Genomic DNA, 16,265 nt, shown 5'->3' with positions numbered 1-16,265 from the left:
TGCAATCTTAAATATTACGCAAAAATTTTGTAACTCTAGCAAAGGAGGGGGGCAATCCAATTTTTTTCTAGGAGGGGCAAAAGCCATTTTTTCTGTCAAAAGCAAGTGCCCTCCCTCTGCCTCCCCTTGGCTACGCCCATGAATACGATCCTAATTTCCGATCAAGTGAGAGTCGATGAAATTTTCACAACACTATCCAACTATCTAGTAGTTCGAAACAGTTAATCCCCCTGCTCGAATCAGGCAACATTTCGCGAATACCCTATGAAACACGTTGATCAACGTTCGAGGGAAGAAGTCGTCCGATTTCGCTCGTTTTTCCAAGACTTCCGGCCCGGAATCCTAGAAATTGCTCTCGACTCGAGACTTCTCGAAGATGGAAGGGGGAGCAAAGCAAGCAGGCACAGCCGTCCTAACGAGCCGTTCGCGAAATATCACTCGATCGACCATTCCGAATCCTCACATTCTCGTCGTAGTTCTCGAGCTTGATTACAGAAGCTCGACGATCTCGTGCGTCTCGTATTACGCCGAAGAAAGAGGGTTGCGCGACGACGACCCCTTGATTACGTTTCGATGAAGTCTGCGCCCCGCCGCTGCCACCGCCGTCGTCGGTCGGCAAAGGGAGATCAAGGAAACGAACGGTGAAAAGGTAGAAAAGAAACGACAAAGGGAACCTACGATGAACTACGGATTCACCGTAACTATTCCCTCGACCTAACTTCCTTTCTCTTCTTTACCGCAGAAAACATCTTCTTTCTTTCGTCGGAGTTGCTCCCCCTGTTTCTCGAAGGTGCGAGGAGACAAGGCATCAAATAGGGAATGTCGAATTCAAATTCAAGTTTCAAATTCCAAATTCAAATTTAAAATTCCAAACACAAATTTCAAATTCAAATTTAAAATTTAAAATAAAAATAAAAATTTCAAATTACAAATTTAGTTTTCAAATTCAAATTACAAAGTGAAAATTTAAATTCCAATATCCAATGTCCAAATATCAAATTCTAAATACAAATTTCATATTCAAATTTCAAATTTAAATTTCGAAGCCAAATTTCAAATTAAAAATTTCGAATTCCAGACACTAATTCAAGATACAAATTTAAAATTCCAAACTTACTTTCTTTCGTTCGATCGATATTTCACTAATTTTCAATTATTCCAGAAAAAATTTCATTTGGGGATTCCAAAAAAAATGAAACTTACTAAAGAGCTCGAAAAAAAATTACCAATAATTTCTCATTACTTCTTAACAAAAACAAGTTCATAGGGCCATTAATCTATTCATAATTCGCTCGTTTACCCTATATGAGACGGTACCCATACGAAGCCAATATCTCTATTATTATTTTGTTTTAAAGCGCAATATAGGTACTGTTCCCTTGTTTCGTATCCAATCGCCTCGTTTTCTCGCATTTACGGCCCATAATTCTCGCAGCATAGCACTTCTGAAATTTCGACGCGCATGTTAAAGACGTGAATTTCGTAAGAGAAGCGTATTCGAATCGAAAGATAATGCCGACGAGAAGGGTTCTAGCGCCAAAAGGAGAGGGAAGGAAGGGGTAAAACAGTAGGATTACTCGTTAAACGCCCTGGTCTGAGATACCTGGCTGGGTTCGATTTCGAAACTGAATTTCCTGCTCGCTATCGAATAATCAGCAGGAGGCAAGACTTCCCAGCGTTCGCATAATCCAGCCCCCACCCCCCAGCCGTGTGCCATGGCTGAATATGCATGAACGCGTTCGAGACATAAGCGTTCGCTACTTAAAATAATTCAGCCGACTGTTCTCGTTGCGTTGATTGCATTCCATCTGCCTTGGATCCGCAACTAAATACCATGGAATTGCCGGTGGTGTATGTGTACGTACAGGGTGATACATTTAAATCGATCTAAGGTCGAATATCTTCGACGTTTTGGACGATATCGAAAATGTTTCATACACGAAGTGGAATGGATTTTCGAGAGGTATATAATTCCAATGTGATTACTCTATTTTGTAGGTGGAGAGCATACGAAGAGTGAATTTGTTTTTTTTTTTTTTTTTAATGGAACTGTACATTTCTAGGATGCATTGATTGGTGCTGCTGGTGATTCATAGAAAAAATGATGAAGTTATTTATGCTATGAGATCATTAGTTTTGGAAATATTTTTATTACAAGATACCTTAAGCTTGTCTAATTTGATTTTGGATCCATTGAATCGAATCACCCTGTATATGTGTACCGGAGAGCCCAGCAGCCGCAACGCCCGCTTACAGAGAAATTGTTGCCGAGCAGACGAAACTGCCTCGAACTCCGCCTTTAACTGTCAACGATTTTGCCAGCGAGTAAGTTCTTCGACGTTCCCGGTTAACGAGTTAACAGTTTGCCAAGTGTACCGCTGCGGGCAACTTCCTTCCCAGATATATTAATATATTAGAGAACGACCCGAATGAACGGAGAGTTTACGCGGTTCCCGGTGAAAAAGAGAGGAATCCAAGACATTAATTCGTAGGGAATTACTGCGTGAGAGTGAGTGAAGGTGGGGGAGTGGAAAAATCGTAGCAGAAAGAAGGGGCGAAAGCTTTGACCTATCAAATCTGATATTCAAATCTGATTTTTAATTGTACAAAACGAAAAAAATTTGCCCATCAACCTAATATTATTTATTTAGAATTTAGAATTGACGGGCAATATATTTATGAAATACAGAAGTACATTTTACACCTTCAGGACTGATCCAAGAACCTACAGAACCTACACGTATCGCAGATCTCGACAAACAACATCATCCGACAAGAGAAAAAAGCAGTAATATTGTATTTCCCCATTCGTTGGCTTCAAGGTGATCGCGATCCAAGAGATCGTCCTGATTCGATTTCACGGTAGACTACCATTTCGGGAACGAACCTTTTTCACAGAAATTTCGATAACGCCATATTTTCTGACCGATGAATTCTTACCCAGAAATGCGAAAGATCGGAATCGTTCGAAATATCGCGGCGCGTCACGCCGTCAAAGAACGAAATCCTCGTTCCTCCTCTCGACGTTGCTACGAAGAGTTCTTAGAAAGTGAACAAAAATCGCGCGGTGTCCTCTCTTTTCCCGTGTCGGCCTGCCCGGGACAAGCATCAAAGGCGTTTCCGGTTCTCCACCCCCGGGAAGGAGAAAGATCTCTTTGAAAACGCATCGAGAGCGTTTAAACGGACGGGAAGGGAAGGGAGAAGGGGAGACGGAAACGTTGCCAGGGACAAATAAATAAAATTCATCGGGAACGGATGTTTTCGAGGATCATTGAAGCGGTGAAAACGTTGTTAGGTGCAACGAATGAACGATCCATTACTTCTAATCGATAGGGTGACCGAAATATTAAATATATGTGGTGAAATATAATAGGATAAATAAATACAATACACCCAATTCTGATTTTACACGAAGATTTTAGTACACGATTTAGATTTAACACGAATTAGAAAAGACAAGGTCAGCTTGTCTCTCAATTGTATATCTCTCCAGTAAGTACTCCAATAAATTTCTCGAGTTATTAATTTTCTTCATAAGTTCGCTGAATTTACGATTGTCTTTTGTCAATTTTAGCCTTCTTTACGTGCTGGCAATAACGGAAACAGACAAAACGTAGATGATTCCGTGGAAAAATCTGCCATTACTTTTCCCAAATCCTCGGAAGGAGAGTTCACTTTGAAAACCGACTTACGTACTTCCGTCGTCGGATTCAACCGAACGAATTTCACCCTCGAGGACGTTTGTCTACCTCCGGGACACGTTTAAGATTCCCTTCAATCATTCCGTATATTGGCTTTCCGTGTATCCTGATGGACGGAGACAGAACCGAATGGCAGAAATCCTTCTCGAGTAGTAGCATCTCCACGTCGTCACGTGTAAAGAATTCAGTCGGTCCTTAATGATTCCCTTTCGCTCGAGGTCTCCATTAAACGTAGAAGAAAAAAAAAAACTGTCGCGGATCTGGGTGGTGGGGGGGGAAAAAACGGAAACGGGGGAACCGAATGTACTCTACTGGTACACCACCTTGGTACTTTTATTTGAAGTCCCGACGAGGTTACAGGACCGTTGAAAATTCCGGAATAGACACTCACCGGAGTACTTGACTCGATTATGAAAATGTCCTCAACCCTCTCTGTCTCCCTCGTTGGTTCTCTTTTTCCATCGTAACCCCTTTTTCGTTGTCCGTAGCTTCAGCCTCGCTTTGATCGCGGCGTGAATGTCGCGGATATGCGCACACTTACCGAGTAGTCGGCATAAAATTAATCCATTTATAGCCTAACACTATCTACCTTGCGACCTTCACGTCTTACACGAGACCGTACTGGTCTAAACGACTAAACTTTCTGTTCGAAAATTTAAATTCGAAAGAGAGCTTGGGAAAACGTGCATGGTGCGATAGAACGGTGTGTCTGTCGTGGAAATTCGGGAGAGAAAACGGAAAAAATTCGTCCATTCGTATCATTTCAGGACTATGAGAAAGTGGTTCTTTGTCCCGACTTGTTGGTCCGAAGATTATTTTTCGAATATTGAAACTACCAGTGAATCCAACATTACACATATTAATTGTAATCGTATCTACTAGCTCACATACGAAAGACCACGTATGTCTGGAATAATTTGCAGAGAAAAGTACACGAAATCGTCCCGTCGTGTTAGTTCAAAGTTTAAAATTGCTCCTATACTACACCTGACATTATAATCAATATCGTACGTGTCAATTATAATTTGATACAATAACTCACATTAAGGGAAATATTCAGAGGAAAAATAGTGTATCATCATAGAACTTTACGAGAAAAGTAAGTGAAGTCATGGGAACGTATTGGTCCGGAGCCAGAACTTGTCCCAGTCTTTCAGCTAAATTTACATGCAACGATAAATATGATATTTACAGTTGTCCAGTCTCTATTATTTACTTTATCTAGAGCAATATCTCGGTTACCTCCTGTGGTACGTAAGAGTCAGTCAAGAAGAAGTTGTTTATTTCAATGAAACTTCCTTCCATTCCCTGTTACTAGGAGGTAAACATATTGCAGACAGTTAAATACGAATTTTCCTGGAAGTCACAACAGTACCACTGTGAAACGATATTTCTGTCATAGAAAACTTCTCAATGAATAAATCTTAAGGGATCAAGAAAAAAAAGAGAAATGACCGTAAAAAAATATTGTCAGTTCTAATAATTAAATAACACCTTACTTTTTGGTTCAACTGAAGACAACAGAGGCACTGTGATAGATAAAGTAAATGAAAGACACTGCGCAATATATTAAACCGGTGGAGAAAATCACGTACCCGCAGAACACGTTGTCCGTCATCCGGCAATTTTCCAAGGCGAATCGGAAAAACCACACATCGGTCACATCCGGTCCGTAGCCAGAAGTCGGTCCAATCATTCAGCCGGCGTCACGTTAATTGACGTACGTGGGGCCACATACACGTGGAAATGGTACAACGTCGAGACTCTATGCTGGTCCGCTGGAAATTCAGATCTGTAAATAAAAATTCATATTTCTTCGTCTACTTTATGTAAGTAAAAATACCATCCGAAAACGTCAAGAATTTATCCTTGTAAAAGGGATCAGGGGTCTTAGAAACAGGATTCTTTACAAAAGGATTTTATATTTTGTTCATAGTAGGAAAAAGAACCATCGAATATTGCCGCGTAGAAAGCAGGGTCTGCCAGATATAACCTTTCCTTTCGTTTCCTCTACACACGTTTCGTTAACCCTTGCGCTCCAACTACTAGATCTACTGTAACTGCCAGCTGCACTGTCAACGCATTAACTTTTTTTATTTTACCAAAACAAAAAGAAAATGTACACGTAATACCGTTACTTTAACAAGGTTCATACGTATATTCTCTACCTGCTATTATTGGTGTGTAAAAATTGCGAATACAATTTTTCCCTTTTTTTAGAACTTCCGTTTAATGAAATCCATTCTGCCCTGTACAAGTGTAACCGTCAATCGCTTTAATAAAAAATGATTTTTCGAGAAATTGTTGCATTTTTTCCAAAGTACAGTGTCAGAATCCGCAGTCCTATCGCTGTGATCTACGAACACTCATCGAGAATTTACTGCATTGTGATTAACGAAATATCACCTACAAATCCCTGGAGTAGACTACCTGCCAAGACATCCTACCTTAAAACCGTCATAGATTAACCCTTTAACGCCGAAACCCTTAAAACGTTATTTCAAAATTATGAGACTCACATATATGGTGTACCTTGTTATTTCGAAGTTGAAAATATCGACATTAGACAGTTTTTTTCCCCTATTTTATTTATGAAGAGAATACTTGAATTTCTCAACTGAAATCATGAAAGTACGGATCCTCGCTGACTTTAGAAATTAACCAGAGAAAGAATTTGACGTCCTCTTAAAATGATTGTTGCGCCTGTGCAACACAGGGAGTTAAAGGGTTAATATCCACAAACTAGCAGTAATATTCGAATATATACAGGTGAACAGAGTGAAACTGCACCCCTCCAGCCGACCTGTGTCGTTTGCAGTCGGTTGTTCGAGGGTCAATACCCACCGAGAACGAGTGGTGACCATCAATAATGGACAAGCAAGCTAGGGAGGGGTGAAAAATGTGCAACCACGTTCGGAAGCGCAAGGAGCTGCTGTACTCTTTTCCTCCGGGTTTCGTCGGGGACCCATTGTTTCGACCGGGCGGCTGCTCATTTCTGATTCCCGTCGCACTTTTACCGTCTAACGACGTGAAACGACGGGGAGACGGTCGGCAGGGATGGTTGTGGGAGGGTGGGTTCTCGCCTCGACTCGAGTGCTCGGTGCAATTTCCTGCCGCTCTCCCGGGAGCGAAACGCCGCACCCGCTCTGCTTTCGCTTGTATCGAGATACTACCCAGCTCCGAAAAGAAGACGAGAAAAAAGAAGAAAGTGCCTACCCCCGAAAGGGGGATGAACGGAGAAGACGAAACGAATCGAGAGACGGCGGAAATGTAAATGAAAATGATAATGTCGAGAGCAAAAGTGAGGGTGGTGTAACTGCGAGTAGGTACACCTGGAAGTAGTTTACCGAAGTGTTTTCGACACCTCGAGAACGAGTGCTTTCGTGTCGTTATAGGTACCTTTCGAGCCCCTGTAAACGAACCCTTGGTAACACTCTGGCTTAAGTTTGTTTAAGAGAATTTTTGAACATTTCTATTTGGGGGATATGGACACAATGGTTGGCGATTGTGAGTTAATTAATTGTTATCGGTGGATGTTACTGGATTTGGCAGGAAATTTCGTAGATAATTAAACGACAAATCGGTATTGTTATGGGGACCTATTAGTTCGTATATTCTCTTGGCAGAAATTATCTGCGATTGTGCCAGTTAATCACGCCTAGGCTACGATATTCACGTCATTTTCAATTTTCCGAGCGATTCGTTATTGGTAATTAATTACCGTTCCGGTGGAGCGTTACAGTGGACTCGGGGAAACTATATCGATGTAGTTCTTTTTGTTTTTATTGACAGAGTTTATTAATTATTCGATTACTGATATATTGTCGCGATTGATGTATCGCGGGTAATTTAATGGGCAGACGAAAGGTATATGTTTAGAAATATGTTGCTAAATATATTTCCACGGATTTGTTCACACCGATTGACTCGAGATTGATTGCATTGGTTTTAACTGTAAATAAACTATGAAAATTCATAAAAACCTAGGCTTTTTAGAATTATTTCACAAACAAAAATTACAAAGTAACCTCCAACCTTCGTAAAGAATTCTCGATTCCAACAAAAATCTTCTATAAACAATTCTCAGTTCTAACAAACTTTTTAAGATAGTTTTTCAGATATTGCGATTACGGATTTACTGATTTTCAACAGAAGAAAACCTGCTCGAATAGGAAGCACCGGAGGTGGTCTTGTTAGTGCCTCAAGTGCCACGTAAATTGGTAAATTTTTATGTGGAATGTCTCAAAAACAATTTTAAAAACAATGTATAGATTGCAGGTTACTGAATTCGTCTTGAAACCCACTATTAAGTGATAAAAAAATATATATACATAATTTCATTTAAAAAACCAAACTTGATCTTCATATCTCTTACAATAAGAATATTAAAAAAAATAGTCCGTTAATTAACGCCCAGGAGCCATTCAATTCTCTGTAAACAGTATTCTCGTATTTCAAATGGTTTATGAAATAACGGACTGCACACAGTTCGCGCGGACACCCTGTATAACGGAAGGACCCCAGAGATTCGAAAGTTGATCAAACCGAGAGCGGTCTCTCGCGGCGCAAGTAGATAATCCCCGTCACGCGTCAGCCAGACGTTCCCCTGCGATCGTAAAAAACTGACAGACGCCGGCAGCCCGTAAGCCTGACAAAGTATAACGCCCAGCCCAGAGGGTGGGCCGAGTCTTTTCCCTGAAAAGAGAATTCGACGATACGTCACGTCTTGATCCGCACGCGGGAATAGTCGCACACACACACACACACGCCATTCCGAGCTGGAATTCGCCAGTAAGCTCGATCGGTTCCTCGCTCTCTCGACGGCTGACATTCTACCCCCATTTGACCGTGTGAGAGAGAAAGAAAAATGGAAAAAAAAATCTTGGAGATTAGCCCCGAATACATATATGTACAGTATCTGTCATCGGTGATTCATATACAGGGTGTAACAAAAGTTTTATAGGTCCCTGAAATGGGTCACTCGTGAGCTGATTTGGAACAAGGTTTTTCTTAGCAGAAATATTATCCGAGGCTTCGTTAACGAGATATTAACAATGAAAACTGTATTAGAATTTATTAAACTTCTTTATATATTGCACGTAAAGCTAAGCTGTTTATCGTTGTTCCACACTTTGTTGGAAAGGAAATTATTCTCGAAACTTTATTGCCCCCGCCTCATAATATAACGCGGCATATTGAAGCAGAAAAAAAAAACACCCTATAGACGAAAGTGTAAACGAATCGGTGTTCGTGGATCGAGCAAACACAAGTTTCCAGCCCCGAGGAATGGAGATAAGTGGGTGGAAAAAATCGCTCACGCGGGAGACATTACCGTAACGTCGGTGAACGACGTGCTCGCGTGTCGAAGCTGGGGGTGGAAGTAGGGGGGGAGGCGAGATCCACTTCTGAATGGAGGGGCACCAGCACGAGTGTACACGCTCGTTCCGGTATATGGGTCATTCGTCTGGCGCGAGTTCTTTGACGCCGGACAAAACGTGCCAGACCGTTTCGCGTTCCTCAAGTTCCATTCGGTTTCTCTTTAGTGGAGACAGAGAACTGCTTGTACCGTATCGTTTAAGATACTTTACGGTCTATTTCTTGTTTGAGTCGTTTATTCGCCTATGGGATTAACTCCACCAACAAATTACACTGTTCAACACATAAAATATTTCATAACCGTTAATACATGTTTCTGATAGACCTTTATGAGCTGCATATGAACCTGCAAACAGTTCTTTTATAAGCACTTGCAATTTTGAAAAACATCACTTTTACAACAAAAATTGCAAATTTTCCAGTTCGAGGTGTGTTGTGCTTTTACATTGATAGTTATTCAGTTGCCTTTCACACGAAATAATTCTTTGGACGCTCCCAAACAAAATGATGTAAATTGTTACAGTGGTCCCTCGATGAAGGCGAACGGCGTTACTCCCATCGCTGAGTAAACAGAAGCTACGCAAAAGCTCAGCTTCAGGTAAAGAAAAAATATTTATGAGGGGTTGAAAATCTATTCGCCTTACCACGAATGTTCCGAAGTGTACCCGGGTATGTCGCACTTATCGAGACATTACTGTATTAGATCAGAGACATCTAAATATATTTAACATTAGAACTACCAGTACTGAATATATACTAAATAAAATTGTATAATACCATAATACATATACAGACTTTATAAGATAATCTAGCATAACATACCACAAAATAAAATCTGCACTAAATTAAAAGTTAACCTAAATTCCGTCAAAAGTACAATTATAATTTCAGTAATGGTAAAATAATAAATCTGTAATCCATCATTTTGGCTGGTTTGGTAGTTCTAGTGTTAAATAATGATCAAATTGAAAAGAACACCGAAAACGCACCAAGTTTTACCAACATTCTTCAATTTTACCATTAGATGTATCTTATCCTACACATTAATTATAAAAAAAAAATTTATGGACGATTTAAGAGCCCTATATGTGCTATACAAGCAACTCTCCCGTATCAGCCAGCGTAGACGTCGGTCGCGGTTTTTCTGGGAAGCCGCGAGGTAAGCGATTCCGCGGTAACCTCTTCACCGGGCATTTAGGAAGACATCCGGGCCGTCGGAGCACTCTGCATCCGTGGAAAAACACGCGCCCCCGAGTACCGTACTAGCCTCCACCCCTCACCCCGTTGAGACGCTTCTCGTTCGCAATTACACGGCCGGAAAAAGACTCCGGAAGAGCCGTACTTACGGGGCTTCGAGTGAAACGAGACGACCCTTTCGCGACGGAGATAATTATAGTCCGTATCGATTCGATGTACAGTAATGTTTCGATGAATGCGACGTGCCCAGGTTCGCTTCGGAGCATTCGTGGCCAGAGTTGGGCAAACTCATTATCTAGATACAAAGTTTCGAATAACGAATAAAAGATAAAAAAAAGTATTTCGTCATTTTTAATTACTTAAAGGTGGAAATTTCAATATTTATAATAAAATAATACTTCTTATGAATGAATCGACATTTGTCGAACAATTATTTCATCTCATTTACTGTTTAAAACTCAGAACGACACCATTAAAAAAATTAAATAAAATTCTGCCCAACTCTGTTCGTGATAAGGCGGAAAGGTTTTCAGCACCTCGTAAATTTTTTTCTTACCGGAAGCAGAGCCCGTGATTAGATTCTGTTTACTCTGTTTTGATTGATTCCAGAGGGGCATTAATTCTTAAATCCCTGACAACAGATTGACTGTTCCCCTGTGTTATCGATCCACTATACTTCGATCTCCTCTCGATCGAAATTAATCAAGAGTCCTCGTGAGAAATGAAAATAGAACGTTGATCGTGAAACGGGCTCGCCGTATTCAACGAGATAATTTTCGAGTTCTCAGCAGAATTCGTTGAATTGAAGTTCCCTTTATTTTTTTCTATCGCAGCTGCTCTACTCACCGCCCAACGAGGATCGACGCTTAAAGACTCGAGAACCCGCGGTTCCGACGGGGAAGAACGGGGATCCTCTTTTTAATGAAATGCATCCGTAAGAGGGAAGACCGACAGCCAATGAGAATGAGAGATAATAGCCGTAAAGAGAGAGTAAGGAGACTAGACAAATCCGCCGCTGCGCAGAGAAACTGGATACCGGGAGCCGAGAAATACGGATGTCTCTGTTCGAGTAGGTCCCGTTGAAAATTGAATGGAATATTTTTTCCAACGACGTAAAGAATGTGATCGGCTCTACCCCGTCGACGAATTTCGGTGGAGCTTCTTGACTCCGCCTCTGGAATCCAATATTCCCGCACCGCGGATTCCTACAGTCCCATTTCGTTGCCACTGAACATACCGATTTGAATGAAAATGCAAATTGGAATCATTAAATTTGGTAAAATGAACCGATTAGATAATATTTCTAATTGTTGATTTGCCAACAGTCAATATTTTCACTTTATACACGCTTGCTCCGCCTATTACGATGGGCGTGGCCTAGGAGCAGTAATTTTATTCGACGCAATTCATAGTGCGTAAAGTAGAACAATATCTACATCAATATCTATACTATATCTTGACAAGAAAATTCACTTTGATCCAGTTGTCATATACCCTACCATGACAATCTGCTATTATCCACCCAATTGCACTTTACTCCGCCCAGTGGGCCGATCGTAACATAAAAGTGGGCGGGACAAGTGTCATTAACCCTTTAACGCCCAGTGTGACGTTCACGTATTGAAAAATTAAAAAAAATATTTAAAGTAGGTTAATTTAATATTGAGATTTTCGACTTGAAAATAACAATATACAACACACATATATATCAATCTCATAATATTGAAACAATAATTTAAGGGCATGGGCATTAAAGGGTTGACCAGACGAACGATCTCGACAGATTGGCTAGACGTGAAGTAATCTAAAACACGAATAGAAGTCTATTTATGACTAAAGCTAACATTATTCACTTCCAATAGTCCTCGAACGTGACGCTAAATTTTTGCAAATTAGAATTATCTGTTAATTCTTCGATACCAATGCCTTCACACGATAATATATAAACAATACATCCACGCTTCCGTTATCGAACACTTCAGACTGATTCTCCACGTCTGCGAACGTACTCGACGATTCTCGAGGACACCTGGCTCGAGTCATCGTAAATTACGCGATCGCGGGTAACTTGTGTATTCAATCAATCGCGGAAACGATTTGGCTCTCGCTCGAGGAACGGAGCAACGGAAGGGGCAGGGGCAGGGGGAGAAAAAAAAGCGGCACGGGCAAATATTTACCGTAGCCAATTAGCTCTCGGCTTAACGACGACGAGCCTGGCGCGCGTTTCCGTCGGTTTAATGGGAAATTCGAGCACCCGGCCAGCCGAACGATTTCCGTGTGGGCCTCTGCGACGCTACTGCGTCAACTCGGTTGCACTTCCGGTTACCCGGCAGCCCGGAAGCAGACCTGGCGGCGAGCAGCCCTTTAAGAGGGCTAGCTCAAAGGGCGCGTCGAGTGCGTTGCTGTGTACCCACCCCGGTCCGGCCGAGTTCGTGTCTTAACTTGGACAACAAAGCTGTCCTGAAACTTGCTGGCGCTTGATTGGACGGCACAAGGGTGAAAGTACCGGAGGAAAGTGCTTGTCACGAGAGAAGCAATAAATTATGATCTATAATTTACGAAAGGGAGAATCGTAGGACGTCGGAAGATTCGTCTGAAATCGACTGAAATATACATTGAATAGTTCGATTAGTTGTGTAGGTCGATTGAAGCAGGGTAGGGGCGGAGCTAAAAGGACGAGCTAATTGGTACTAACAAGTAGCAGAAGGAGTAAATTGAAATGAAACGAGTACCAATTTTATTTTCCTACCTTTTTCGAATTCAGTTACTGTATAAAGATTATGGTAAAAATTTCCCCAACCCCCCTGATACACTGTGTTCATCCAAATGGGCGGAGCAAAGAGTAAGATCAGCAAAGACGCGGAGGGATTAAAGAACATTTAGGAACCAAACCATTTAGCAACATTTGGCGACTAATCACTCCTGTTCTGAATATATTCCGTCTCAATGGGGGAAAAAACATAATCGAAATTCCTTTAATTCTTACAATTCATCAGCACATAATTTCTGAAGGTACCTAAGTGTCTCTTCGGTCATGAACAACGTATAATTCCCTGAATCTGCCTACACGAGCGTTCCATTTTCCCCCAGTTGGATTTCCAAAGGCACCACCTCTGAATTTTCAGTAAGCAAGCCCCGAGTGGTGTCTAAGCCACACTGTTAATTACCGAATGGGACAATTCTTGGGGGGTTACGCCCACGAACATCGCCGAAACACATTGCCAGCGTCGAACATCTTCGGTACTCGGTTCCCCTCGAATTTCGACAGCAACCCAGGAACTGCCGGGCCCGCACGGTGGGAAATTCTCGAAAGGCTTTGAAACCGTCGTGACCGTGCGCAGCTGGAGCAAACTTAAGAGTTTATCCGCTGGCGAAGCCACCGAACGATCGCGTGTTTCGGTCTGGCTCGACGTGCACCTTTAGCCGCCCGGTTCTTGCACCTGTATCTTCCGAGGTATCCGCGCTCCCAGGATGGCCTCCTACGGCTCCCTTGCGAGCACAGGAACGCACGAACGGAATTATTCTATAAACGATTAAACTTTCAACTTATCGGGAATATTCGGGGAGCTTCTTCCCGGTCGTTAACGAACGATGCACTCCGCGGCTGAACATAGAACACGACATGCAAAATGAAGGGACGCAGGCCCCCTAGAGCGCATCACGTCCCGGGAGAGATTCTCAGAAAAGACAAACAGTGTTCTGTCGTGGAATATTGTAGCGGGAAGAAAAAAAATACATCAAGAAAGTTCTCCACGGAATATTGATAACGTATCGTGTCGTCCCATTATATCATACCGTGTTTCCTTAACGTGTTTTGCTACTTTTCATGTGTCCCACCAACGAAAAATTTTATTTTCACAACCGTAATTAATTATTAATAATCATTTTTCAAATTATTATTTTCGTAACAGGATATCAGAAATGATTAAATCGTTGCATAAGAATTACAGAAAATTATGTACAATTATATTATCATTTTATTCCCAAATAACAATAGAGATTATAAAATAGCAAGGAACATACAATGAATACTTATGAATTGACACGTTTGTACTTCACAGTCACTCGATATATGATGCTATACGAGGCATAAATAATGCTCAATTATTTACGGACGTTTGGTAACTAAGGTAACCGAGAGGTAGATGCGCAAACAAGTACGAAATTTGTAATTTCGAAATTACGGTTTTATTCGGCGACGACTACAGGTGAGTCTAAAAAATCAAAATCAAAATACAAAATGATAGTATTATAATTCGCGGACGGGGGATCGCGAACGGTCTAATGTAAAATATATCATTTCAATTTGTATGCAAATTAACGCCTGTATTTTGAGTATATCAGCCCCCGACGTTTATTACCGCGTCGAGCGACTACAATTTGTATATTATTTTCCCCTCCCTCTCTCTCTTTCGCTCTGTATTCTATCTCCCATTTTTTTTATCCTCTTTTCCTCTCTTTCTCTATCCCTCTCGATGTGCCGCGTGCTCCCATAACAGACCCATTTAATAAATGTTAATCAGACCGTTCTTTTAATTACATTAATGAAGTTACCGATCCCGAAAATGCGTGCACGATCCAATTGTCCCGGGCAGCTTTTAATTTCCATAATTGCGCGAATTCCATCGGCTCGTCGGCGTTTTTACCCTCCCGAAAAAAACGCGCAATTTCCCTCGTTCACCCGTATTTCTTCCTCTCTTCTCTCTCTCTTTCTCTCTGTGTCTTTCTCTGTATCTGTTCACCCCCATTTTGATATTTGAGCAGAGGGGAAAAAAGGATCACAAAAGAGGTCGAAATTCCCGACGGAAGAGCACGAGAACTCTGAGCAACGCGTGCAATTAGAAGCTCCCACCGAGTTCGTTCCATCGAATCGCACCGAGACGTTCCATAAATACACCACAGAGGATGGTTATTCCGCGAACGTTAATAATCGTGTACACCTGCGGCTGCAGAGCACGTTGCTCATCCACCAAAAACGAAGAACTGACGATATAAGCGGTTGAAGATTCGAGGCTGATATTTACAAATGAAGAACTTCAAGAATAAATTTCGTCTTTGACAGATTCACCCTTTAATGAACACGCTTTTTCTCGGTTTGAACGGAGGGAAATGATCAAATTGTGTTTTGAGGAATAGGAAGATCAAGTATAAACACGTAAGAACCATAAAACACCTGAGTACATCAAACATTTGAAATACATCCAACATTTGAAAAACATTCAACATTTGAAAACCATCAAACATTTGAATACGTCAATCATTTGAATGGCCAAACATCTAAACGACCAAACATCGAAACTATCAACCACAAGTGAAAACCAATCGCGATTCCAACGAGTCACCAATTTCAGTTATTTACAAAATCCAAGCAGGTAATCCAATGGAACTCGAACGATACAAGTTCCATCCACAACCACTCTGTCCGAACCCATATATTCCAGTAACGCGAACGAGCCAGCAGCCGGTTCTTTCTCGAGCAGGAAAAAATAAAGACCAAGTACACAACGACTCCCGCAACACTTCGTCTTACTCCGATATTCCGTGGTGTACACAGTCGTCCAGGAACAACAACGAAGCTTGGCTACTTTCTATTTACCCGCCCTGGTCGTTCGACTAACCGGCATTAACTATTTCGACCGGCCCGCCACCGTGAACATCAAACGCCGCCGTCTCTCTACATTCCACCGACGAAACCTAACACGCGTGGATGCGCGCAAAGAGGCACGCAAACTTGCGGTGCCCGACAACGGGTGTTTACACATTCTTGGCTGTGCGTTCGCGAACGAATGACACGCTCTCAAGAAGTAAATACGGGGCGGCGCAGGCCGTGTACCGGAAGTTACGAGCGAACTTCGCCGGGGCAAACATGCCGCTCCCTCCACGCCCGTGCCCTCACCCGCCACTCCCTCCGCCCCCCTGCGCTCCCACCGCCTCTCCCTCTGCCCTCTGCCCGCCACCGCCTCGCGCCACCCGCGATCAGTCCACCAACTG

General features: G+C 42.0%; 1 protein-coding gene across 1 annotated transcript in view; it reads right to left on the bottom strand.

Annotated features, from left to right (window-relative positions):
• LOC107188854 (von Hippel-Lindau disease tumor suppressor) overlaps positions 1-16,265 on the bottom strand; it is an 81,146-nt gene that overhangs the window by 25,060 nt on the left and 39,821 nt on the right. Inside the window, exon 2 of the mRNA XM_015577234.1 lies at positions 5,297-5,493. The gene's annotated coding sequence lies outside the window, so the exon portion shown is untranslated. The remainder of the gene's footprint in view (positions 1-5,296; positions 5,494-16,265) is intronic.

This window comes from Dufourea novaeangliae, unplaced genomic scaffold (assembly GCF_001272555.1).
Source record: "Dufourea novaeangliae isolate 0120121106 unplaced genomic scaffold, ASM127255v1 scaffold141, whole genome shotgun sequence".
Classification (NCBI taxonomy): domain Eukaryota; kingdom Metazoa; phylum Arthropoda; class Insecta; order Hymenoptera; family Halictidae; genus Dufourea; species Dufourea novaeangliae.
Note: the sequence above shows the minus strand (reverse complement) of the source record. Positions and strands in the feature narration are given on the sequence as shown.